A 27649-nucleotide genomic window follows, 5' to 3' on the forward strand; every position below is an offset into this window, starting at 1 on the left:
AGATCATGATCCAAGCCAAAACCAGGAGTCAGATGCCCCACCAGCTATGCCACCCAGGTGCCTCTAGTAGGAGTGCTTCTAACTCCAGTCTACTAGGTAGGACTTTTATGTAATTTGATGTCATCATGAGAGTGGCAGCCCATCTCCTTCGCTATGTTCTACTGCTTAGAAGCAAGCCACAGGTCCCACTCACATTCAAGGGCCAGTGATAACACAAAAGCATGAATACCAGGGGGTGGGGATCATGGGGCCTCCCCTTAGAGTCTATCCACCACAGTGAACTTATCCCTGTTTAACAGAAGTTGGGGGGAAGCACCTGGGTGGTTCAGTTAGTTAAGCATCTGCCTTCAGCTCAGGTTATGATCCTAGGGTCCTGAGCTCCACATCAGGCTCCCTGCTTAATACAAATTCTCCCTCTCCCTGCTTCTCCCTCTCCCTTTGCTGTTCTCTCTCTCTCACTCTCTTGTTCTCAAATGAATAAATAAAATCTTTAAAGTACACACCCACCCACCCACCCACACACACACACAGAAACAGAGGTGGGCAGTGAGGTTCAGGGAAACTGATCAGTGATAGTCACTCAGGGAACTAAGGTCCATGGGTTCTGATTCCATTGGCCAGTGTTCCTTCTACCACATAAGGACAATGAGACATGGATCCTTCCCTTAGGCAGCTTGCTAAAAAACTGGGGGGTAGGACGAGAAATAAGATGACCTAGAATTTTGGGGTGCCACCACACAGAAGAGGCTTGGCCCAGGAAATAGGTTGTCAGAAGCCTCCACTGGGTTCTTGTTGTGTTCCTTCCTGGACCTACACAAGAGACTCTAGAGATGAGATGTGGGACTTTGGCTTGGAGAAAATAAATTGTGGGCTCTTGGCCAGCAGCAGACTGCCTATTTTAAGAAATCCTATCCAGCCAGAAATCTCAACCACAACTTTTTAGGTGATTTTACAACAGAAAACCCATAAACCCCATGTACCCCTTCTCCCACTTAGTGCTTTGACTGTGGGGATCAGAGGTCAGAGCCACTTACTATAGGTTCCTCTGTCCCCTCTGCTGGGTCCTATGGAAACTTCCCTAAAGAGTTGTTCTTTGGGACGCCTGGGTGGCTCTGTTTGTTAAGTGTCTGCCTTTGGTTTGGGTCATGATCTCAGGGTCCTGGGATTGAGACCTGCATCAGGCTCCTTGCTCAGTGGAGCAAGGTGCTCTCTCTCTCTCTGCCTGTTGCCCCACTACTTGTGCTCTGTCTCTCTCTTTCTCTAAAAAAAAAAAAAAAAAAAAAAAGAAAAAAAGAAGAGTTGTTCTTTAATTTTAGGGTCACATTTCAACTTTTAAGATGATAGGAGTACCCCTAAGGGGAGTACCTAGACAATCAGATCTTCCTTATCCCACCCCTGGCACCCAGGTCCAAGGTCCAACCTGAAGAACTTTGACTAGATCAACTTAATTCTCTCTTTCTGGCTCTACCAAAGATAGTAGCCCAGTAGCCCATCTTCTGGGCCACAACAAAGAGGAGGAAATTTGTGTGAATAAGTACTACCATTGAACTCTTTGTGTGCACTCATGCAAAATCAAAGAAGTGATACAACACAGTCCCCATCTTAAAAACAACATTTACTATGCTTTGGGGGAGGGGTGAGATCTATACACTGCAAATGATGAATATGAGACAATATGAGCCACCTCATGAAAAATTATTTAAATTAACTCAGTAATTAATTTTGTATGCCTAAGTGATGAATGACAATACAGGGTAAATTCCTCAGCAGTGCACAGATGGAGGAGGCCATTGTGAGCCAGAATCTGGTTACCTTGAGCCAGGCTTAGAAGGAGCCCCTGGAGGATGGTGGTTCTCAGATGGGGGAACCATCTGGCAGTGTCTCTGAAGACACTGCTGATTGTTGCAACCTGAGGGGGGAGAGGGGTTATGGAGTGGGTACCACTAGCATATAGTGCTCAGAGGCCAGGGATCCTGCTGTACATCCTATAAGGTCCAGGACAGCTCCTACAACAGAGAATTATCTGGCCCTAATATCAACTGTTCTGAAAAGTTGAAAAAACTTGAAACCAAACCAAAGTTGAAAAACTCTGACCTCAAGTGGTCAGAGAGGAAGCCTTTTAGCAAAGGTTGGGTGAGGTGGGATGGCAGTGTAGCAAAGCAGAGGATGGTGGAATCCTAGAGACACCAAGCCACCCCCCATACCCTAATCCTGAGGGTTCTCTCTCCCAACTCATGATGACCCATCTTCTGACTTACGGCTGACAAGCCACAACAAATGTAGGAAACTTACCAAGTTAAAATCTTAAAAAATGTTACCATGGAAACGGTGCTTTGAGACCCAGGGTAACCCCTCAGGATTCCAGATATGGACGCTGGGCCATAAAAAGAGGGAACTGAGGTCCTGCACCAGCTCTGGAACCCAGACCCCATAGCGCACAGCCCAGTTCTCTTTCTTGTGTTTTATTTCTGATGTCTAGGAATCCAGCTTTGAACATCTCTCATCCAAGGTGGATGAGCTGAAAACTGCTGTGCGGCTAGAGGTTTGCCCTTGTATTTCTGCAGAGGATCAGACAGTAAATGGTTTAGGTTTGGTAGGCCATGCGATTTCTGCCGCAGATAGTCAGTTCTGCTGCTGTTGTGTGCAATCAGCCGTGGGCGATACGAACCCGAGTGAGTGTAGCTCTGTGTTCCAATAAAATTGATTTATGGACACTGAATTTAAATTTCATGTAATTCTCATGGGACAAATCACATTATTCTTTTATTGTGTTTCCACCACTTAAAGTGTAAAAACCATTCTTAATATATAATTCTCAGCCGTAAGGAAGGGGCAGGGTAGGGGGGCCCCCGGCAGGGACAGGAAAAGTGTTGCTAGGTTTGGCCCATAGGTCAAAACTGCTGATAAGCGACTATTAGCTAATCCCTCTATCTTGCTTTTTTTTCTTCACCTTTTAAAATTGTAAATCCTATTTGGGAACTGAAGGTAGCTCTTTGTATTCCAGCATGGAAAACTTCCAAAACCTAGCGAAAATAAATTGAAAACCATACATACCTAAATTGAAAACCATACATGCCGTAGAATCCAACTCTGTTCAAGGTAAAACAAAAGTTTTCTGGATCTATATGAACACATACACGTACATATGACACAGAAAATTTTAGAATATTCAAGTAATCTGTACTAGGAATTATGTGGGGGAAGGGTAGAAGATTGAGAATGGGTCAAGGGAGCCCTTAAATTCTTCCCATGTTTTTTTAATGATTTTATCTATTTATTTGACAGAGATCACAAGTAGGCAGAGAGGTAGGCAGAGAGAGGGGGGAAGCAGGCTCCCCACTGAGCATGGAGCCCGATGCAGGGCTCGATCCCAGGACCCTGAGACCATGACCTGAGCCGAAGGCAGAGGCCCGCTATTTATTTTTTTAATAAGGAGAGTGTATTTATGTATTTGTCCTGTGATTCTTTAAAGTTTTAAATTTCAAAAAGTTTTATCTGTCTCTTACACTAGGGTTAATGTGTATTTTACACTGATTTGATAAATTGCCCCCTGACCTCCCCCCCAAATCCAGCCCTTCCTGCTTGTTTTACCTGAGGGAGTTGGGGACCCTCCCACAGGTAGAGAGAGGTCCTAGCCCTTGGGATTTCTGGTCATTTTCTGCTATTTTGGGGTGGGGAGTGAGGAGTGCTCTTACGCTAAATTAAGTAGGGGGGTTGGGGGAACAAAAGAAGTAAAACAGCTGTGGTAGTGCTCTTTCTGCAGCGACACAGCCAGTCCAGGGTCCTTGGAGGATCTGAATTTGGAAGCCAGAGGGAGAAGGGAGCTGGAAGAGGCTGCACAGCCTGGGCCCCGGGGGGTCTAGGGGGTCTTGCCGGTCTCTCTCTGTCTCTGTCCTCTCTCTCTGCAGCCCGTCAGCCCATGTGGTTTCAATCACTAAGCCAGGCCCTTCCGCCCGGCAGAAGCTCCGCAGCCTGGGCGGCCCTGTGACTTCTTTGTTAGCCAGGAGCTGGACCCTGTGGGGGTGGTGGCGGCCTTCCCCTTTCTATGAAATTCCAGAAATCATGGGGCAGCCCCAGGCGACGGCTGCGGGCCCGCAGGCAGCGTGCTCCGGGAGCAGGGGCTGCCTGGGGCCGCTCCGGGTCCCTGGGGAGAAGTAACACTGAGACCTCCGGGCCAGCTCTGGCCAAAGCAAACAGTAAGCACACGTCCCCAGTGCAGCCTCTAGTGAGGCTGTTCATTCTTCGGGCGATGGCCATCTCTCCCCTGGGGCCCCGCAGGCAGCACCAGCCCTTTCTCTTCTCACTCCTTCTGGCCCTCCCTGCCTCTGAACTAGTTGTCTCTGAACGTGATACCATAGTTGCTGACTTTCCCAATGGGGTTTGAAGGGAAAAGTCAACATTCCCAACCTGGAAGGTGAATTTTATTTTCTGGTAAAGAAGGGTTGCATGGAAACTTCTAGGGGACTCTGGGAACTGGACAGGGGAGGTCTACTTCCCCAGTTTGGAAGGTGGACAAATGCTGTTGGTTGGTGTGGGCAGCTCACCACTCGTAAAGCCCAGGGGAGTTACTCCCCACCCCACCCCGCCCCGTAAGTAAGATTCCACTTAGGGGAAGTCATTATTAAAGTTACACTCTGGGCCCCACATTTCTCAAGTATTGCTTCTAAGGAACAGTCTTGGTTCTGGCCACGAAATGTTGCACAGGATATGCAAGTCTGTGGGCAATCTTCTTACTTCAGGCAACCCAATACTCGTGGAAAATATCTCTGACAGACACCACATTCGGGATTTTTCCCCACCATTCTGTCAGCTTGCGGTGTGACTGTCTCTCCTTGGCTTGACCATTCATACCTATCGCTTGTGGACCGTGCAAATCGGGGTTGCCATTTTCACAGAACTGCTTTTTCAGACCATCAGCATGAACATCACAACGTTGCCTGACAACATTCTTGAGTATTTTGCTATTTGACTTATTTTTTTTTAAGGCTCTTACAGAGAGAGAGATTGAGTATAGCTGGAAGAGCAGCAGAGGGAGGAGGAGAAGCAGACTCTCGGAGCAGGGAGCCTGATGTGGGGCTCAATCCCAGGACCCTGGGATCATGACCCGAGCCAAAGGCAGACACTCCTCGACCCATTTTTTTTTTTTTTTTTTTTAAGTAGTCTCCATGCCCCATGTGGGGCTTGAACTCAGGACTCTGAAATCAAGAGTCCTGGGCTCCACCAGCCGAGCCAGCCAGGGGCCCCCTAATTTGTTATTCTTGGGGTGAGTAAGGAAAAGGGAGAATTTCACAGCATCAAAATGGTTCCTGTATTTATTGGTGCTCTCAGGTTTATCGCAGCTGGCTCCCGCCATCCAAGCTGCTCCTCGCAGGTCAGTGGTCGAACACTGCGGACAGCGCTGTCTGCTAGTGCGGCTGGGAACACAAAACACCCTCGCTCACAGACTCCTCGGGCTTCCTGTTGCCATGCAGCAAGGTTACATTCTGATCTCCTTAAGTGTCACGCACGCTTGTCCTGGTCTGTCCCTACCCCACTTTTCCAGCTCATATCCAGTCCTTAGGTCCTGTCGCTTCTCCACTCAAGTCCCTGGAAATGTTTCATCTTTCCCTGAACATTTCCCCAGGTCACCCCAACAACTCTGGAATGCCTTCCTGTGCGATTATAATGTCCTAGCACAGAGAAATAGGAACGCTGTGGTAATATCTATTTAGGAAATTGATTTCTCCACACCTACCCTCCAAACAGCTTCCCCTGTTCCACATGTAAGTGGGATCATACAGTAATTGTCTTTGACAGTTACCCGAAGTAATCATTCGTTTTCTCAGTCCCTATAGAAGGGCCGCTGCTGGCTTCCCAGCCTGTGTCCCGTCTAGGTCTGAATCAGCCCAGAGGAAGATATAAATCCTGTTTTTCTGAGTTTACTCAGTAAGGCACTATTTGGGCCAGCAGAGGCCCTGGCCCCATGTTTACGGTTAGCTCTGCTCCTTGCTCCTTCCTGAAGAGGTTTCTGGTATACACGTCCTCCTTCTTGCTGGGATTATGTGCCTGCCTTCCCCTGTGGTACTCCTCATTGTAGCAGCACGCTTTAAAAAAGCCTTCCTGTGATCCTTACAATAGCCCTTTGAAATCGGGACCGTTATTAGGCAATTTACGGATAATTAAACCAGGTTTGGTCAAGTTAAGGATCTTACTGAGGCCATATAAAATGGCAGCACAAGAACTCCATTCTGACCCAAGCCATTCTGGTGACCATTCTCCACACTGTTTTTAAATCTACTATTTTAAGAGTTTGAGGGAGTACGTTTGAGGCTTATGTTGTTGTTATTGTCTGTTTGTTTTGTTTTGTTTTGACTCCTAATCTTAAGCACATAAAGTTAAGCTAATAGGAGTTAAAAATTCCCTCCAAGACTCAAAATGTTCTTTTCCATATTTGTTGTCTAACCTCTGTGGCTACCAGAAAATAATTCTTTCCTTTTTCTTTTTTTTTAAATTTTATTCATTTATTTGAGAGAGAGAGAGAACAGAAGGGGAAGAAGTAGGGAGCCCAGTGGACCCTGGGATCATGACCAGATCCAAATGCAGCGCCTTAACCAGAGCCACCCAGGCACCCCACCGGAAATTATTTCTTAATGCAACTGACAGGGCAAGTGAAATTTCTATACCTTTTATATCAGAGGGAGGAGAACAAAGAACTAGAACTGAATGGTTGAACTGTTTTCGTGGAGGAAAAACAATCATTTAGATCCTATTTTGGAAGGACGTATATTATTTTTGATACCCCTTTGAGGGAGAAAAACAAAGATTTTGGAGGTCTTAGCACGTTTTTTTCACCTGGATAGGAGTATCCTATGCACCTGGATACCGTGATGGTGTTTTAGAAGCAACCTTTTTTTAAAAAATATTTTATTATTTATTTGAGAGAGGGAGAGAGAGAGAGAGAGCGCATGACAGGGGAGGACAGAGGAAGAGGGACAAGCAGACTCCCCACTGAGCCCAGCTATGACTATGACTCCGTGGGGCTCGATCCCAGGACCCTGATATCATGACCTGAGCCAAAAGCAGCCACTTAACCAACGGAGCCCCCTGGGCGACCCTAGAAGCAACTTGCAACCAAGTTTTAGATTTGTGGACTGTTTTCTGACCCGTGAACTACTTTTCTTTCCCCCCAGATTTTCCATAGCTCAAACCCCCTCACTCAGAATGCTTGCTCTCTGATTCTCTGCTCTTGCGGAGGACACGGGAATGATGCCGGTCACGGGTCACAGTGGGTGCCTGCCAGGGAAGGTGGGCTCGCTTCTGTCTGGCTGAGAGCATCACTAGAGCCCTCCACCCGGTGTAGAAGGAAGTGTGCTGGCCAGGTTCTTCTCCCTCCTGATCTGGCAGACACCATCCAGCCGCACCATTTTTCTTCTTAATGCTCTCTTCTACTACTGCAAGGAAGCTTTTCTTTCAGAAGACAGGACCAAGCTCCCTGGAGCTGGCGGCCCTGGGGCCACTTTCCCCTGGGGCTGTTCCGAGGGATGCTGGTGGTTGGGAACTGATGATCTTTGTCCCAAAAGGGCCTCCTGGGGGCCACTTACCCGCTTCGGGGTCCCCTGTTCAGGCCCCAGAGTTTCACGTTTCTGGAAGGTGGTGTTCTCTGCCCCCACCTCTAACTTCCCATGCTTCCCTGTTGAATCCTTGTGCTTTCTCACCGTCTGCATTCCTAGGAAGGGAGTGTCCCACCCTGTCCCGCCTCGGCTCGCTCTTTTCTGAGTGTGGGCAGTGTCCTCTCCTCTCTGTGGCTTCGTGGTTTCCAATGCGAAACAGAGGGGAAGATGAAATTCAATCCTTGGCTTTCTAAATTATATTTCTTTCTCTAGTATTTTGGGCCTGGAGCTACCATGGGGGGAAAAATGTGTGTTTTGGTAAAAAGGAAGGGGTGGGAGGATTAGATGTAAAAGTGACACATAGGTTCTGGGAAAAAACAGTGCCCCTGGCGTCAGAAGGCCTGAGTTCCTGTCCCAGTTTCGCCATTAACTTGCTTCCGTGTGACTTGACACTCAGTTGCCGGAGTCAGGTAACCGGGCTTGATGAGAAGTCGTGCGGACAGTGAGGACCACAAGTCCTTCCGTCTTTAGCACTGCCTGTGCCATTTACTCGTATTTCCTTCAGCATGTGTTTTCCTGAGGCTTGGTTTCTCCAAGCCTCAATTTAATCATCTGTAAAATTGGAATAAAAATTGTACCTATTTTATAGGGTGGTTGTAAGGATTAGAAAGAGATAATGTGGGCGCCTGGGTGGCTCAGTGGTTAAGGTCTGCCTTTGTCTCAGGTCATGATCCCACAGTTCTGGGATCAAACCCCACATCAGGCTCTCTGCTCGGCTGGAGGCCTGCTTCTCTCTCTCGCACTCCCCCTGTTCGTGCTCCTTCTCTCGCTGTCTTTGTTGAATAAATAAAACCTTAAAAACAAAAAAAGATAATGTTCACAGAGCCCTTTGCCAGGGCTCAATAAAGTTAGCAATTGGCATAGTAGTTCCACAGGGTTCTTCCCACATCTATACTTTATATGACTCAGTTTTTGAAAAGGTCATTGATGATTACGTTTTTAGTTATTTTTCACTTAATTTATTTATGTATTTGACAGATGGAGATACAAGTGGGCAGAGAGGCAGGCAGGGGGGAAGCAGGCTCCCCACTGGGCAGAGAGCCCGATGTGGGGTTCAATCCCAGGACCCTGAGACCATGACCCGAGCTGAAGGCAGAGGCTTTAACCCAGTGAGCCACCCAGGTGCCCCTAAGATTTTAGTTTTAAGTAATCTCTACACCAACGTGGGGCTTGAACATACAACCAACCCCAAGGTGAGGAGTCTCACAGTCCACTGCCAGAGCCAGCGGGGGGCTCCTATCTCTGGTTTTTAAATGTGGAAGAGACAGTCTCCTCAAACCCCAATTCCCTGCCCAAGGAGTCTATGGAGAAGAAGACATTCTCTCAAAAGATGGAGAATCTATCAATACAGTTCAGAAAGGGCTTGAACTTAGTAAGTTAAGGAAAAGTTTAAAAGGGAAGAATTTTACTGTAATCAAACTATATAACTGCCTAGGATTTTAAGAAATCAAATATATTTAATGATGGAATTATATGTTTATAGCTTCCCATACTTTTCCTTTATAACATCACATTTATAGATTTGAGGTGATTATTTAATCATATTAATTTATCCCATTAAATATAAAAATATTTACAATTAAGTATTTTTCTTGTATTCTTGTGAGTCTGCTTCACACAATCGTAAGCTTCATTAGAGGAGAGACTCATTCTGTTTTCCTCACTATGATCTTCATAAACCTGGCTCAGTAATAGAAAGCTGGTAAATAATGAATGCATAGCTAATGAATAAACTCATTAATGCTTTCCCACGAGCTTTCCAGAGAATTTGTATGTCTTTCTGAAAAACTAATTAGTTCAGCTCATGTTCACTGAAGGTCTGTTGGGTGACAAGCCTTGTATAACTACAAAGATGGAGCGAAACATGCCCCCGCATGGGGAACTTAATGTCCAGGGGGGGAAGAAGATGAACATGTCCGTAGGCACGAGACAACAGGAAAACTATAATGAAAGTGTCTACTGAGTCCTATGGGACACGGAGAGAAGGAATCCACGCTGCACAGCAAAAGTGACATACTTGGGCTGGCTCCTAGAAAGAGAGAGAGGGATTGTCCAGGCAGAAAAGGTGAGACGGGAAAGAACATGAACAAGGCAATTCCCGCAATTCTTGAGGACAGGAATGTGTTCCGTCCTGTATAGCTCCTCCCACACCCCCCAGCCCAGAGCCTGATGCGCTCAGTATGTGCTCAGGAATTGTCTGGTGAGGGCATGCCCACTCTTGCTGTAGCAGAGGGTGTAGGAAGCAGGGCAAAGTGGCCCAGGACCACATCCTGCAGAACCCTGAGTGCTTCCAAAGGAGTTTCCACTTGATCCTGTAAGCCAAGGTGAGGCCACTGGAGGCAGTTAATTTGGGGCAGTGCTTTGCCCTCCAACTTTCCCTCCAAGCGTACCTAAGGGCAGGGGAGCATGCCCCTGTGTCTCTGGGGACTTGGAAACACAGCCCAGAACAACCTGCCACAAGGGCATTTCTTTGAAGTCTTGCTTTAGCTTAAAACTATGGATGAGGGATGCCTGGGTGGCTCAGTGGGTTAAGCGTCTGCCTTTGGCTCAGGTCATGATCCCAGGGTCCTGGGATCAAGTCCTGCCTCAGGCTCTGTGCCCAGCAGGGAGTCTGCTTCTCTCTCCTCCTCCTTGCCACCTCTCACATAAATAAACAAATAATCTTAAAAAAAATAATAAATACATAAAAAGTGATATGGACAGATGGCTGTTAGATTATTTGAGAGACACAACCCGAGCATATTGGCCCGTTAGGCCCCTGCTGCTGCACAGGCCCATGTGCTGAATGAAACAGAGCCATGTCCCTTCCTGTCTCTGTTCTCTCACCTGGGACACTGCAGCCCAGCAAAAGCATGGAGGTTTAAGAAAGGTTAGGAGCCGGGGTGACAAAAATAAGTGTCTACCTGCCTCTGAATGAATTTCACAGAATGGCTAACCAGCGAGCTGGGAAGATGGTACATAAGAACAAAGACAGGGGGCGCCTGGGTGGCTCAGTGGGTTAAAGCCTCTGCCTTCAGCTCAGGTCATGATCCCAGAGTCCTGGGATCGAGCCCCGCATCGGGCTCAGCTGCTCAGCAGGGAGCCTGCTTCCCCCTCTCTCTCTGCCTGCCTCTCTGCCTACTTGTGGTCTCTGTCAAATAAACAAATAAAGTCATTGTAAAAAAGAAAAAAAAGAGCAGGGACAGTTGTTAAACTAAAAATAACAATAACAACAACAACAAAACTGGAGCTCTTCTCTAGGGGCCAGTTCACATAGTATTTTTCTAGAAGCTTCCCTGTCATCATTCTCACCTCAGATGACTCACGCCTTCCTCTCTGCTCCTCTCTTCTTTCCCTTGCAGTCCACCCCTGAGCGGTGAATTCACTCCTGCTCGGACATCTAGCCCTCATGCCTGCCTCTCTGGCTTGGCCAAGTTCTGCTCACCCTGTCACCCATCCCACCTACGGAAATGCTGTGACCCCTCAGACTGGCAGTCTGATTTCCTGCCCTGGTTGTCATCACGCATGGGTTGCCATCTCCTCAGAGCTCCCGTGGCTTTTGAGGTGGCCAATTTTGTGCCGTCTTATAATAGCCTTTGATTCTTTCATAGACCTTAGCACAGTACTGGGTGCTCCCGAGGGCAGAAACCAGGGCTCCCGTGTTAATACTACCCTCAGGTCTTCCCCAGCGCTCCTGTGCACGGCTGGGACGTGGGACACGCTCACATGGCTGAACCAGGAGTGAGCTGTCGTGGAAGTCTGCCTGCTTGTCCCATGTGTCTCACGCAGCTCCTCACGGGCTCACCACCAACTTCTCACTCACAAGGATCTTCAGATCTCTGCTGGAGTTCTGTAGAGTTTGTGCCCCCAGAAAGGTCACAGCAGGAGGCCAATGCGACATGCCCAGAAAAGCTGATTCCAGAACTAAAAACCACAGTGGCTTTTAAAGACCACAGAGAAAACAAAAGATTTCAACAAATATTTTTCCTAAGAAGGCCTCGGTCTCTGGTGGGGTTTCCAAGTTGCAAACACAGCAAAAGCGATGAGGGTAGAGGGAGGAACTCTGCTGGGCAGAACGGGACTCCATTTAGGCCAGACAGGCAGGATGGCATTGTCCCCAGGATTTCTGTACTTCTTTAGTGTGTTCTGAGAACCTTTATTCGTTGTTCCCCAATCTGACCAAAATAGCTTAAATACGACAAGCCTGGTGAACAGAGGAGGGAGGGGAGTGAGGGAAGGAGCGAGAAGAGGGCAGGTAGGCAGGCAAGACATCAACAAAATCCCCACACACGTTTTCTTTGTGGGTTTCCTTTGTCAACATTAGCAAAATGGCGGACAGTTTCTCATTCCAGATGAGACTTGCTTTCCCATTTTTCTGTACCCTGCTCTCAGGTAAGGTCCTGTGGAGAACAGTCAGAATCTGCTGGGAAACAGCAGCTTCTGCGTCTCTTTTCTATTATGCTGCCCAAAGGCTTTTACAGCAGAAATGCCTTCTGGCAGGACGGTGACCACCGTGTCCTAATGCACATCCCAAGTACAAGGAGAAGCAGTTCTGTTCCAGAAACCCCGTCCCAGTGGGCACAGAGCTAGACAGCGGGGTCACCGCAGAGGGACAGCACCCTGCAAAGATGATTATCTGTTGAACAGAGGAAAGGGAGGAAAAAAAAAAACTACAGATATCATCAAGTCTTTATTCTCCAAAAAATGGTGTAGAGAAAATGTCTACAGCATCAAAGAAATTACCTGCTCCCACCCAAATCACTTCCTGCGGTTTTAGGTAATGTGGTAGATTGAACACTGGTGTTTTTCTCTGTTTGCTCCCCAAACCCCATTAAGATGAGAGTAAAGGAATAAAATGGATGGCCGTCCACAAGGACAGGAGGACGGGGGAGGAAATAAACGTGAAACAAATGTTGGCCAATATTTGGATGAAAGGAAGCAGATGGAGGGAGAGACTACGGACTTACCAAATTCTCTGGGACCTTTCCAGTTGAAAATATGCAAAGAAAGTCTTTTTTTTTTTTTTTTTGAGGAAAGAAAACCTTTTGATGACAATTCATGGATGTTAGCTTTGGGCCACGTTCTGAAAGCCAACTGCCTAAATTTGTTGTGTTTTTCTTCTTTTTTTCCTTAAGACTTTTTTTTAACATTTAAAAATGTTTTTAATTTATTTGACAGAGATCACAAGCAGGAGGGAGGGAAGCAGAAAGAGCTGGGGGGCGGGGTGGGAAGCAGGCTCTTTGCTGAGCAGAGAGCAGGATTCGAGGCTCCACCCCAGGACCCTGGGATCATGACCTGAGCCAAAGGCAGAGGCTTTAACCCACTGAGCCACCCAGGTGCCCAACAATTATTTTAATGTGATCTCTACACCTGGGATGTCTGGGTAGCCCAGTCGGTTAAGCCTCTCTGCCTTCAGCTCAGATTCCAGAGACCTGAGATAGAGCCCCAGGTAGGGCTCCCTGCTCAGCGGGGAGTCTGCTTCTCCCTCTCCTCCATCTGCTGCTCTGTCAAAAAAATAAATAAAATCTTAAAAAAAAAAAAAAAAAAAAAAGCAACCTCTATGCCTAACGCCTAATGTAGGACTTTCTGTATTTGTTTCATTGTTTATTCTCTTTTTCTCATGGTGCCCATGCAATTCCACTGTCTCCTTGCATAACGTGGGGCATCTGTGACTTGAACTATGAGCAGTTCTCAACCCCAGAACAGTCGGGAGCTGTGGCTGTGTGCGCATGCTCATTGTGTGCTGGCGAGCCTAGCAGAAAGTCGGGGTTGGGGGGTATATTTAACTAGCTGCTGTGTATTGTCTGCTTTTTTCAAGGTGAAGCCTCAAGAGTGACCTTGTTCTTGTATCTCGTCTCAAAAAAATGAATTTTTTTTTCCCCCAAAGGGTGATCTATACCAGGTTAAGGACAGAGTATTATAAATCTAGTAAAGGTGAGACCCTGTTGCTTACGGAAGGTGAGCCAGTTCACGGGAAGTCCTAAGAACTAGAAGCTATAGAGAAACAGCAGAATGTGGAGCTAAGGCATGTTCTTAAAGCCGGGGGGGTTGGGGGAGTGGGGAGTCAGGTGAAAATATCTTTTAAAAAGATCTAAGTTTCTGGACACCTGGGTGGCTTAGTGGGTTGAGGGTCCAGCTCTTGACTTCGGCTTAGGTCGTGATCTCAGAGTTCTTGGATCAAGCCTTGCCTCCGGCTCCTTGCTCAGCAGGGAGTCTGCTGGAGATTCCCTCCCTCTGCTCCTCTCCTCCTCCCTCACCCCCCTCCCCCATTCTCTCTCTCAAATAAATAACTCTTAAAAAAATCTAAGTTTCAGGCTGCCAGGCTGGCTCAGTCTGAAGAACATATGATCTCAGGGTTGTGGGTTTGAGCCCCATGTTGTGTGTAGAGATTACTTTAACAAATAAATAAATAAACAGACTTTATTTTAAAAAGAACTAAGTTTTGGGGTGCCTGGGTGGCTCAGTCATCAAGCATCCAACTCTTGGTTTCGGCTCAGGTCATGATCTCAGGGTCGTGAGATTGAGCCTCATAGTGGGCTCTGCGCTCAGCTCAGTCTGCTTGTCCCTCTCCCTCTGCTCCTCCCCCTGTTCTCTCTCTCTCTCTTATAAATACATAAAATTCTTTAAAAAAAAAAAAAACTACATTTCTCTTTCTATACCTTCCATAGAAAGCCCTGGCCTCTCCCCTATCCCATAGGAGAAGGGAGTTTGAGAGAAGCCCATTCAGAGACCCCAGACACAACAAGGAGCAAAGGGCCAACTGTAAACCCAGGGACTCCCCAAATTAGTGTCTCTCTCTGAAACTGTTGGATTTGCATCTCAGATTGGACTCGCAGCTCAGTGATCCTTGGCAGCCCCTGCCCACCTCCCACTGACAGATGGGTGATTTAAGAATTCTTCTCTGGAGAAATAGAACAGCTTCAGAGAAAAAGCCTACAGACACTGACATTTGGGAAGTCCACAGTGAAGAGGGGAAAAAAAAAGCCTATAGTGAAATCTGCGGTGCAAAAAAAAAAAATGTGCTCCCTCACAGCCCTTACAAATGGCTATTAGATATCTCTCTCTCCAACATGAGCCACTTGTGAAAAGTAAGAGGAAGACGAATAGAAACAGACTATGCAATTATGATTAATCTCCACAGAGACATCAGGGAAGAAATGGTAAAATGTTTTGCAAAAGGAACATGTTACTAGCAATAATAGCAGTATCGACTGGACCAAGCATATATGAAAACTAACAATCCCTTAATCTGAATTTAAAGCCTGTGGGTATGATGATTTCCCCCCAGTTTATACATGAGACAACCGAGGCACAGGCAAGGTAAGGAAATTATCAAAGATTATACAACTAGAAAGGAGTGTCTCCCAAATCCGTTGAATCTCTCTCATTTTAACAACTACCTTATAATGCTCCCCCGCAAGAGAGCCTTTGAAAAAAATGCTTGGAATCACTCAATCGAAAAACATGAGGAAAAAAAAAGAAAGAAAAGAAAGAAAAACATGATAAAAAGATAAGAAAATTAGAGATCAGGGGCACCTAGGTGGCTCAGTGGGTTAAAGCCTCTGCCGTCAGCTCGGGTCATGATCCCAGAGTCCTGGGATCCAGCCGGCACATCGGGCTTTCTGCTAAGCAGGGAGCCTGCTTCCCTCTTTTCTCTCTGCCTACCTGTGATTTCTGTCAAATGGATAAATAAGAAATCTAAAAAAAGAGAGAGAGAGAGAGAGAAAGAAAGAAAATTAGAGATCAGTCCAGGAGGCCAACATCTGACACACATATATATACAAACAAGAAGAAGAGGAAATGGAAGAAATTATTTTTAAGTAGTATAACAACATTTCCTGACACTGAAATGAAATAGGAGTTCAGACTGACTAGCCAACAATTAAGTGAATAGAAAAAGAGACTTACAAACAAAAGCCCATGGTTTTTGTTAGCAAACTATTACAACTCTGGGAATGAAGATAAGACCCTAAAAACTTCCAGAGAGAAAAGAAGAGGTCACTTTACAAAAGACTGGAATTAAAAAATGGCATCCGATTTATCACCAGTAACTCTGGAAACTAAGTCTGTCCAACCTAACATTCTATACCCAGCGGAACCAGGAGTCAAGTGCGAGACACAGATTACACATGAACTGTAGGAGGGAAACTGAGGGCCGGGTGTGGGCCAGAAACTTTGTTTGCCCTGATTGCCCTCTTGTTCTGTTTGTTTACCTTGTTTATCTAACATTCTTCAGATAATTTTTTTAAAGCTCTTTAAGTGATGCTAATAATTAACTGGGTTTGGGAGCCACCCGTCTTAAATTAGAAAGCACTTGGGTGCTGTCTTGCTCTGCCTTAGTCCTCCCCGGCAAGCCCTAGTACACCTGGTGTGGGGGCAGGAAGAAAGGGAGGGAGCTCAACCGGAACCAGTTTGTGTGGCTGATGCAGAGATCATCTGGAAGACAGTCCTCGGGCAGGCCAAAGCCAAAACTCATCATTAGGCCATTTGAATAAACACATGAGTGAATGAATGAATAAATGAGCATGAAGCAGCCATTTGAGTCATCTGGGTGTGGGTGAGTAACAGGAAGAGAGCAAAGTTAGGGGAAATTACTTGGCATTACGAATTCTCCCTTGCAGAGACCTGACACGTTCTCCAGGGATATATCCTGAGTGTAGGAAGCCAAATTGCAATTCTGGATCTATTCTTGCCACCTTAATGTGAGAAGCTGAAGTCTGCTTTGGCTGATTTATCTGCATACCATCATTAAGTAGCATACAAATCAAGGTCCACATTTTTAATTGCCATTATCTGTCTCAAGAAGAGAAACCCCGAGATGCTTCCGGCGAAGCATGCACAGGCCTGATTATAATTCTGCTCACGCCCTTGATGTAAGAAGCATATTAAAGCTCCTGCAGTCCTTAAGAGCTTATCTAATACCCTAGTTATTTTTAAGCCCTTTAAAAAGGGTTGGTGTTAAGTGAACAATATGATGAGTATGGTGAACTTTCTATTACGAACATGTTAGTAAGAATATATTCCAAGCACTTGACCTGAATGATCACCGGTTGGTAGCATGGGCCTCTTGGAGAAAGACTGTGATAGTCTATAAGGTTGGTTACAAGCACTGTATGGGGAATTACTGTTTTTCACATTCTACCTCCCATAATCTAGAAGACAATTCCTTCCTCCACGCAAACACCAAGATCTGGATGACACAGCTTTTATAAAAATTTCCCCATAACATATTCCAGGAAGATGTATTATCAGAGTGATAATGAGGATTATAGTTTACCTTCTTTGTAGAGCACAGGAGGTCTGATGTCAGAGTCTTTGAGTTGAAATTTTGGTTGTATGAATTATTAGCTCTGAAATCTTAGCAAATTATTAGGTTTTACTCTATAAAATGAGGCAAAACCCTACCTTATCAGGTTAAATGATTAAGTGAATGTATACACATTCATTATATATATATACATATATATTCTGCTGTAGCATACAGTAATTGGCATATAGGGGGTTTTTTAAAAGATTTTTTAAAAAAGATATTTATTTATTTGACAGACAGAGATCACAAGTAGGCAGAGAGGCAGGCAGAGAAAGAGTAGGAAGCAGGCACCCTCTGAGCAGAGAGCCTGATGCGAGGCTCAATCCCAGGACCCTGGGATCATGACCTGAGCTGAAGGCAGAGGCTTTAATCCACTGAGCCACCCAGGCACCCCAAAGATTGTTTAAGAGAGAGAGAAAGAGCTTGTGCAAGTTGGGGGAGGGACAGAAGGAGAGAATCTTTAAGCAGACTCCCTGCTGAGCTTGGAGCCTGACATAGGGCTTGATCCCACAACCCATGAGAACACAATCTGAGCCAAAACCGAGACTTGAACTCTTTCTTGACTTACTGAGCCACCCAGGTGCCCGCCCATGACTGTCATATAGTAAGCACTCAATAAATGCTAGCTATTAATATTATAAAATATTTTTATAATTTTCAGAGTACTTTCAGATAAACTAATGCTAAACTATAATTCCCACTTATTCTGCATAACAAAACTCAAAATACAGATGGGAAAGAATGGTGAAATCTGAAAAGTGTTATGCAAATATAAAAGCGATAATATCAAGCTTAAAATAGAATGAAAAATTCATGCCATCAACCTACTCTTGAGGGGTGTTGTGATTACCAAAAAATTAGTGAATTGTTAAAGCATTTTTAAATCTATATGACAGTGATTATCACTGTGAGTGGAAAAGCAGAGGAAGTTATTGTGTAATTTTTAAAGCTTTTTAAAAATGGGATAGGCAGCCTGAGATTGTCCTTAATGATTCCTCCTTGTAGACCCCTCTCCATGAATGTGGGCTGGAATTACGTGATTGCTTATAACAAATAGAATATGGCAACAGATGTCTCCTCTGAGTTTCCATTTTAGGCACATTCTTATGCTCCCTCTTGCTTCACTCACCCTGAGGGAAGCCAGTTTTCCTGTGATGATGCATCCCTGTGTAGAGGACCATGTGGTGACTGAGACATGCTAACAACCACTTTGTAAACTCACAAGTGGATTCTTTGTACCTCAGTTGAGACTTCAGATCAGACCACAGCCCCATTCAACAGTTTAATTCCACCTTCTGAGAGACCCTGTGCCAGAGCTACCCAGCTGAGCTGTGCTTGGACTCCTGACTCATAGAAACTCTGAGATAAGCTATTTGGTGGTTTTGAGCTCCTAAGTTTTTGGAACAGTTTGTTATGCACCAATAGATAATTAGTAAAAAAAAAAAAAAAAAAAAATATATATATATATATATATATATATATATATATATAAAGTACACAATCGCAAGTGTACAGCTTGATGAATTTCACAAAATGAACATGTCCAAACAGGCACCCAAATCAAGATATAAAACATAGCCAGCATGTTAGAAGCCTCCCCATGTTCCCTTCTACTCGTTTTCTCTTCCTCTGAGAGTAACCACTCTCTGGAATTCCAAAAACATAGATTAATTTTTTTTTGTTTTTGTAACTTATATAAATAGAATCATATAGTGTGTACTCTTTTGTGTACCTTCTTTTGATCAGCATTATATTCACATGTAGGTTTTTTAAAAGCATGCTCAAAAATGCCATTGCTCGGGGCACCTGGGTGGCTCAGTGGGTTGGGCCTCTGCCTTCAGCTCAGGTCATGATCTCAGAGTCCTGGGATGGAGCCCCACATCAGGCTGTCTACTCCGGAGGGAGCCTGCTTCCTCCTCTCTCTCTGCCTGCCTCCCTGCCTACTTGTGATCTCTCTGTCAAATAAATAAATAAAATCTTTATAAAAAATGTAATTGCTCAGTCATAGTATTTAGTATGTTCCAAATAAGAAGAGTGTGAGTTTATTTATATGCAAAAAATGGGAGCATAAGTAAAGAAAGATTGAGAAGCATTTCTATATATGACCAAGAGTAGAGAAGCTCTGAGGGAAATTACAAGAATCCTAGCATAACACTAGATCAATGAAATTTCTGTTAAATATATGTACTGGGATACAGTATGATATGCCATTAAGGATATGGATGTTAGAGTTGAAATGCCTAGATTTGAACCGTGGCACCACTCCTTACTAATTTGGTGATCTTGGGCAAATTAATTTCTTTGTGTCTCAGTGTCTTATCTGTAGAAAGAGGGTTATAATAGTGCTTACTTTACAGGATTGTTGAGAAGATTAAAAATGGAAATCAATATGGGGGCACCCGGTGGCCCAGCAGTCAGTTAAGTGTGCAAGCTTTTTTTGTTTTTTTGGTCAAAGAGTGAGATAGAAAGATAGAAAGAGAGAGCACAAGCAGGGGGAGTGTTGGGCAGAGGGAGAAGTAGACTCTCCGCCAAGCAAGGAGCCCGATCCCAGGGCCCTGGGATCATGATCTGCGCCAAAGGTAGACGTTAACTGACTGAGCCACCCAGGCATCCCAAGCATGCAACTCTTGATCTCAGCTCAGGTCTTGATCTCAGAGTTGTGAGTTCAAGCCCTGGGTTGGGCTCCATGCTAAGTGTGGAGCCTACTTTTAAAAAGGCCAGGGTGGGGGGGGGGGGCGGAATGAATATAAATGAAGTACCACAATACTTTGCACATAACAGGCATTCAGAAATTGTTAGCTATTGTCAATAAATGGTTCCATAGAGGAGTTCTAAAATATATTGGATGGCAAATGTGTATTATCTATCATTTTTCTCATATAGGAAGTGATTTCCCTGTGAATAGAAGATACAGCTTCCTTGATTCTTTTTGTTTTGTGACGTGTAAAAATAAAATGGCCAGGGTGTGCCTGGGTGGCTCAGTCATTACATGTCTGCCTTTGGCAAGACATCAGGTCATGATCCCAGGGTCCCGGGATTGAGCCCCACATCAGGCTCCCTGCTCAGAGGAGAGTCTACTTTCTCCCTCTGCCTCTGTTCCTCTCCCCTTCTTGTGTGTGTGCTCTCTCTCAAATAAAGAAAACCTTTAAAAAATAAAATAACCATTTAGTTTATCAGCACAATGTGTTTATTCAGGAATAGCAGAGGAATCACAATTTGGGACATGCAAACCATGTCAAACCACAGATATGTCCACAGACCAAGGTGAGGAGTGTTCATTTATAGAGGAAAGAAGGGAGTTAGGAGGTGCTGTTTGAAAGGAAAGTCCCACACAAGAGCAAGCATTCCAGGTCGCAGCGACTTCCCATTGGCTGAGTTGCGGTGATTCTCATTGGCTGGGTTGTTGCTGGGCCAAGAGAAAAACTTCCTTCTTCCTGTTGGGGTAGGTAAAATAAGCTTCGAGGAGTGGTAAGTGTGTAAGCATGTCCACTAGAACTTCTCAAATCCATTTTTTTTTTAAAAAGATTTTATTTATTTGTTTGTCAGAGAGAAAGAAGGCACAAGCAGGAGGAACAGCAGGCAGAGGGTGAAGCAGGCTCCCCACCGAGCAAGGAACCCAATGTAGTACTCGACCCCAGGACCCTGGGATCATGACCTGAGCAGAAGGCAGACGCTTAACAGACTGAGCCACCCAGGTGTCCCCCCAACTCCATTTTGAATGAAATTTTTACTTTATTCATTTTCGAGGTATTATGGCTCGGCTCTCTTATGCCGTCAACCTACTCTTAGAGATGTTGTGATTACCAAAAAATTAGGGAATTGTTAAAGCATTTTTAAATCTATATGACAGTTGTAAGTAGAGGAAGTGATGGAGAGAGAAAGAGATCTTCTATTTGAAGGTCAACTTCTCTTTGTTCCTAGTTTTATAGGAAGGTAGATGGGATAGGTAAAGCCTGAACTGGTGCTTTAATTCATCAGTGGGTTTTTATCAGCATGATCTCAGTTCTCCATTGCCATGAATCCCTAAAAACTGACCATTGCACTTTCAGTAGTAAGTCTGTGTCTATTTTTAATTTCCTCACTCTGTTCAAATCTCCCTGCCAAAGGTAATAAAACATTTAGATTTAGAAAGAGACTTAGCATTTGGAATGAGACAGAGGCTATATATAGACATGTCAATGAAATAGGTTAGTGAGGGAACTGGTTCTCAGCGCCTCGGAATCAAAGGCACACATTCTTGTCTGATTTGTGTCTGGACACTGGCATGCTCGTAGGTTCTCTGCACAGGTATGTGTGTGTTTTCCTGCCTACGTGAACATGAACACATGTATGAAAAATGAGCCTGCACATTCCTGAGAACAGAAATCTGCGGGATAACTGGTGTATTTCTGAGTAGCGGGGTGATTAATCCCTCTGGACCACATCAGTATCCTCTCCCTGACAATTATTACTGGAGATATCAGGGTAAAACATTACTGTTACATAGTCAGCTCCCGGACTGTAGGGCTGTGACACAGCTTGCATCCGTTCATGTCACATTACTGACCATTCTTTGGGAACTTGTCAAGACCAAGGGTCCAAGGTGATGTTCCAATCTGTCAAGTACTAAAGTCTGTCTAGAAACTTGTTTCCTAAGCAGTCAGGCTGCCATTTCTAATCTTTGGAGTTCCACCCCCTCATTTATCACTGCTCAAATTCCAATCTGTTTTTCAAGGCCCTGGTGACATACTTCCTCTTCTAGGAAGCCATTCCTGACCACCTTGGTGATCTTCCTCTTCTGAATTCCCTTAAGGCTCCCTGACCCTCACATTGATCTTGATCGCATGCTGCCTTAAACTGGGCTTGTTGAATGCTATTTGTTTCTCTGTTACTGTGATCTCTTCATAGACAAACGACAATGTTATTGATCATTGTTTCCAGCAGCTCCTAGTATGGTAGCAGGAATGCCCCTCATACTCATTGAACAAAAGAGCACTCCTAGTTACTCCCCTGTGAGTGCAAACGATTTTGTCACTGTTCCTTTTTGTGGCACCCAGAATCTGAAGTATTGAAGACAGGTGTTTGATTAAAGACATTCTATGGAAGACCATATCCCTGATTATCCTGTGATACAGAAGTTGGTATCCCTAAATATCTCATGATATAAAATAATACAATATTTGATACTAGCAGAAGTCTAAATATCTTGGAACAGCATTGCTGTGATTTCAGATTCTCAATGATAAAAGAGAATAGGAACTATTTGATATGTTTCAGCAGATGAGTTTTAAATATGAAACTGTTCAAAAGGCAAGACAAGGACCTTCTATAGGCTTTCCCAAGCTTGAGATTGTGATTGTAGATATAACCGGAACATCCCAGGATTTTGTAATTCTGTAAGTGACTGGCCTAGAACCAAGACTAAATGTCAAGACTGAAAGGACCTGGAAGGTTCTTGTGCTGATTCCTCAGTCCTTCTAAGCCATCTGTGATGGATTTTTGTTCCTTCCCTTTGTCTTTCTTACTGACTGCCTACTAAAACAAGTCTTCACAGCACTTAATTGCTTTGTTTCATAAAAAATTCTGCAATTAAGATAAGGTTTTTGGCCACAGAGTAAACATCCATTTCAGTTGGACAAAGTGAAAACAGTGAACTGAAGCTATTAAAATAGTGTATATTTCTGTTGCCTTGGTAAAAAGTTCCTCTCAAGTATGTGTTTTCCTGATTTCTGTTGCCCTTGAAAATTAAATGTGGGTTGTTTGAAATTTAGTATATAATCACAAATGGCAACAAAGTGCTTATCAAGCTTAAATCCAAGGTCATCTATAATTCTTTGTCAATAATAATCCTTACTAATAGAACTGCATTAAAGATGAGGCACAGCTAATCCTCTCTAAGTAAATTCTGCCCCCTTGTGGATTAAAACATCCATAGATAAGAAAGAAGTTCAGTAATAGCTTGGGTCAGTTCCCTTCACTTCTTTTAAAAAACACTCCAACAGGATGCCTGGGTGGCTCAGTGGGTTAAGCCTCTGCCTTCGCTTGGGTCGTGGTCTTGGGGTCCTGGGATCAAGTCCCACATTAGGTTCTTTGCTCAGCGGAGAGCCTGCATCCCCCTCTCTCTCTGCCTACTTGTGATTTCTCTCTCAGTGTGTCAAATAAATAAATAAAATCTTTTAAAAAGAAAAATAAATAGAATAAAAAATGAAAAAAAAACACTTCAACAATCTTTAAAAACAATGTTAACAATGAAACAGAATGAGATCGTTTATATCAACTGTGTAAGAGCTGATTGATGGTGACAAAACACATTGACAGGTAATAGTATACATTTGTGTCTTTTTTTTTTTTTTTTAAGATTTCGTCTATTTGCTTGACAGACAGAGATCACAAGTAGGCAGAGAGACAGAGGGAAGCAGGCTCCCCACCAAGCAAAGAGCCCAACATGGGGCTCGACCCCAGAACTCTGGGACCATGACCTGAGCCGAAGGCAGAGGCTTTAACCCACTGAGCCACCAGGTGCCCCAGTATACATTTGTGTCTTATATTTTGCATCCCATTCAACGAGGACAGTGCCTTGAATATTAATATTATCAGTTAATATTTCATACAATATTATAATTAGAAAGAACTTTAAATATTGATTCATCATCCACATGTAAGAATGGCTTTTACAGCTCCTGACATATCCCATGCCTGAATGACTCCAGTAATGGAAAGTTCACTAACTGTTCCTGCTCATTCTCCTATCAGGCAGGACTGTTAGAAAGGCTAACAACAGGGACACCTGGGTGTCTCAGTTGGTTCAGCATCTGCCTTCAGCTCAGGTCATGATCCCAGGGTTTGGGGATCAAGCCCTGCATTGAGCTCCCTGCTCAGTGGGGAGTCTGCTACTCCTTCTCCGGCTCCCCCTGTCTATGCTCTCCCTCTCTCTGTATCCAATTAATAAATAAAATCTTAAAAAATAAATTTAAAAATAAAATCTTTTAAAAATAAATAAATAAAATGTACTAGTCTCTTCTCAATGGCTTCATCTTCTAATTATGTCTTACTTCCCTCAGTTACATAAAAAGTATACATAATGAAAACCAAAAAGTTACCCCTGCCCATCCCTTTAAAAGTCTTACAGGCTCATGAAAATCTTTAATAAATGTAAATGTCTTTTAGAGAACAAAATCTTGAACTCATCTTAGCCGAATCTAGGCAGCCATCATCTGAGAAAATAAAATGACCCTTCTTGTAGTAGAGAAAAGCAGAGAGAGGGTACTGACATTTTAGCAGGGAAACTCCTATGTACTGGCACTGTGCTGGGTGCCTTAGTGTTTCCTTCAATTCCCATTTTGCAGATGAGAATGGTAAAGCTCAGGGAGGGTAATTCTCCCAAGCTTAGGCTCCCAAAGGGCCTGTGTTAAGTGCCCGAGTTGTATTAGAAGCCTTCCCTTAGGGAAAGCTGGAGGCTTCCAGGACTAAATCTTACATGAGCACACAGAGAATGTTTGTACCACTGGTACCTCCCAGCGCCTCCCCCGCCACCGTCAAGTGCAGGACGCATCCTAGACACCCAGGGGAGACCCTTGAATTGTGTGGATGCACTTACATGTGGATTACTTACAGTACAGTACTGTACATGTGTACTGTACATGTGTCTTCCCTATGATTTTTTTAATATTTTCTTTTCTCTAGCTGAGTTTATTGTAAGAATACAGTACACAGTGCGCATAGCATACGGAATATGTGTTAATTGCCTGTTTATGTTATTAGTAAAGTTTCCTGTCCACAGTAGGCTCCTAGTCAAGTTTTGGAGTCAAAAGTTATATGTGGATTTTGGACTGCAGGGGGCGCCAGTGCCCAACCCCTGCATTGTTTGAGGATCGGCTCTATTTCCCTATTTGCAGTTCTGTTTAACATTTCAATTCTCTGGGCTGTAGTTTCCTCCTAAGTTAAATTCTGATGATCTCTTACAGTCTTTCTTAATAAAGATGAACTCTTCAATGCCTGGGAGCCTTGAGCTAGCTCTTCCCACTCACCCACCAGGCAGTGGAGATATGTGCTTATCCACTGCCAAACCCGAGAATTCTTTTTTTTTTTAAGATTTTATTTATTCAGGGGCGCCTGGGTAGCTCAGTGGGTTAAACCTCTGCCTTCAGCTCAGGTCATGAACTCAGGGTCCTGGAATTGGGCCCCCCATCGGGCTCTCTGCTCAGGAGGGAGCCTGCTTCCCCCCTCTCTCTGCCTGCCTCTCTGCCTACTTGTGATCTCTGTCTGTCAAATAAATAAATAAAATCTTTTTTAAAAAAGATTTAATTTATTCATTTGTTAGAGAGAGGGAGAGCACAGAAGGGGGAGCGGCGGGCAGAGGGAGAAGCAGGGTCCCCACTGAGCGAGGAGTCAAATGTGGACTCAATCCCTGAACTCTGGATTCCTGACCTGAGCCAAAGGCAGACTCAACCAACTGAGCCGCCCAGGCTTCCCCAGGCCTGAGAATTCCATACAGAGCCCAACCCCCGTCTGCTTAGGCTACAGAACACAGGTGTGTGTGTGTGTCGGGGGGAATGCACAAAAGAAAAAATTTGAGAAATTCACAGGGATCCCAGTGAGCCCCCCCCCCCCGCCCCGAAGTCTGGGCCGCTGAAGTTCAGGGAAGACTAGAGATGCATGCCCTCTGATCTTGAGTTTCCCTGCCGTGGTAGAGTCATTTGTATTCCCTGGGCAGCCCCCTCCCTGCAGGGCTGTATTTAGTTCTGGCTGTGGTATAAATAGAACTCCAAAGACTGGCAAAGCACGCCACCCCCCCACCGCGTTCCTTTCCTTTTGGGACATCAACCAAACCTGAGCCTTTGATTCCCTCTAGTGGCTCAAATTGGCAACTTTCATAGCTGTTTCTTCGCATTTATTTATTTATTTATTTAAGGTATAGTGCCTACTATATGCACTAAATTGGTCCTTGGTTCTCCAGCTTCACCAGGGGCATGGGATGTTGGTTTCATTTGATCATTGTATCCAGGGCCAAGTGGGCAGGGGTAGAAGCCAGAGCTCCTTCTTCCACATTTAGCTTAGTGTGATGCACACTGGCTAATCTCCTTGCCGTTCTATAGCTGCTTAATGGGGCCTCAGGGAGGATAGGTTTTATATGGGTTATGCCTTAAAGGAGCTGTAGGACTTCAGGGCAACTCCTTGACCTCTGGGCCTCAGTCTGCTCCCAGGTGAGATGAGTCCATGGGTTGAATTCAAGTCAATCCAACAATTGTTTATTGAGCACCTGCAGAGTGAGGGGTCCTGAGCTGAGCGCTTTGGGAAGGTTGTGGTCAGTTGGTACCTGATCTCAAGGAGCTTGCAGGCTAATGGGAGAACCACGTGTCCAGGAAGCCACCTAACACATAGGCCAAGCACGGCTGTTGCAGTAGGAGCTTTGCAGTGAGACACATCTGGGCTTGAGCCCCTGATCTGTCCTTTCCTAGCTGCGTGATCTTGAACAAATTGCTAAACTCTTCTTCGTGCTTCATCTGTAGATTTGGAAAATCACACTTTCTTCATCAGGTTGAGTCATTGGTGTACAACCAAACCACACAACTACTCCCTAACTGGCCACTCCCCTTGCAGTTTCAAGTTTTAAGCAGAAATAGCAGAAACCTTATTAGGAATGTCAGGAAAACCCTATGAGGGGCTTATCCTGTTGGTTCTGAAGGCCGTTTCTTAGGCCCCATAGATTTCTGTGGTCTCCTTTCTCTGCCCTGGAGCTTGGGAATCCGCCTGCTGCTTCTGCTGGCGGGGCGGGCGGGTGCCTCTGAGGGCCCAGCCCTGCCATAGCAACCCAGTCTGCCTACTGGGTAGAGGGAGCTACGGCCCCTGCTTCCTTCTTCCTCCGTTCAGGCCCTTTTCCTTCCCACAGATTGATCGCTGATATCTTGGGCAATGAACAGGGCATAAGAAAGGTAGCTTATGTGCTTCTATGAGCCTCGATTCTTGATCTTCAGTGCTCCCAAGAGGCAGAATGAGTGCTCCCCAGGAGAGGGGACTTCACCAGAAACCCTGGCACCTGGGGCTGTCCCAGCTTGGAGGTGATTCTGTGACCTTGTGAACCTCGCATAGGAGCATTGTGAATGGGTTTCACGCTGAGCTCCTTTGTTGTGTGCAAGGAGGCAAAGGAGGATCTTGGAGCTCGCCTTCATGCCCGACACGTGATACCTAGCATCCCGGTGACGTTCTCTAACACTGTGGATTTAAGAGTCCACAGGGTCTGAAATGAACAGGAAGGAGAGAAGGTGAGCAAACTTAGAGCCTAGAGTTGCTGGCGGACACTATTCCTGGAACAGGATGAAAATTAGGGGTAAAGAAAGCCAAAAGTGGAACAGAAATCCTGTTGGCCAAGGGGATACTGGATGCATGGAGGGACAGGATCCCAATGTGGTAACTTGGGATTTCACTTTGGACAGGAAGGGTTCCTTTGTATTTTGAAGCCACCTGGGATGAGACTATAGAGACTGGAAGATAGAACTTGGAGGGGCAGAGAATGAGGTCTCTAACGGAAGCAGGAACTGCCTATAAGATTCCACTCATGGGGTGCCTGGGTGCTCTGTGGGTGAAGCCTCTGCCTTCAGCTTAGGTCATGATATCAGGGTCCTGGGATCAAGCCCTGCATCGGGCTCTCTGCTCAGCAGGGAGCCTGCTTCCCCCTCTCTCTCTGCCTGCTGCTCTGCCTACTTGTGATCTCTCTCTGTGTCGAATAAATAAA

The 27649-nt window shown here is 45.0% G+C and overlaps 1 protein-coding gene across 1 annotated transcript in view; it reads left to right on the plus strand.

The window, feature by feature from the left end:
- Positions 1 to 27649, plus strand: part of CLMP (CXADR like membrane protein) — a 98938-nt gene that overhangs the window by 45409 nt on the left and 25880 nt on the right. The window lies entirely within an intron of this gene.

The sequence above is a fragment of the Mustela nigripes genome, chromosome 1 (assembly GCF_022355385.1).
Source record: "Mustela nigripes isolate SB6536 chromosome 1, MUSNIG.SB6536, whole genome shotgun sequence".
In the NCBI taxonomy this organism is placed as follows: Eukaryota; Metazoa; Chordata; class Mammalia; order Carnivora; family Mustelidae; genus Mustela; species Mustela nigripes.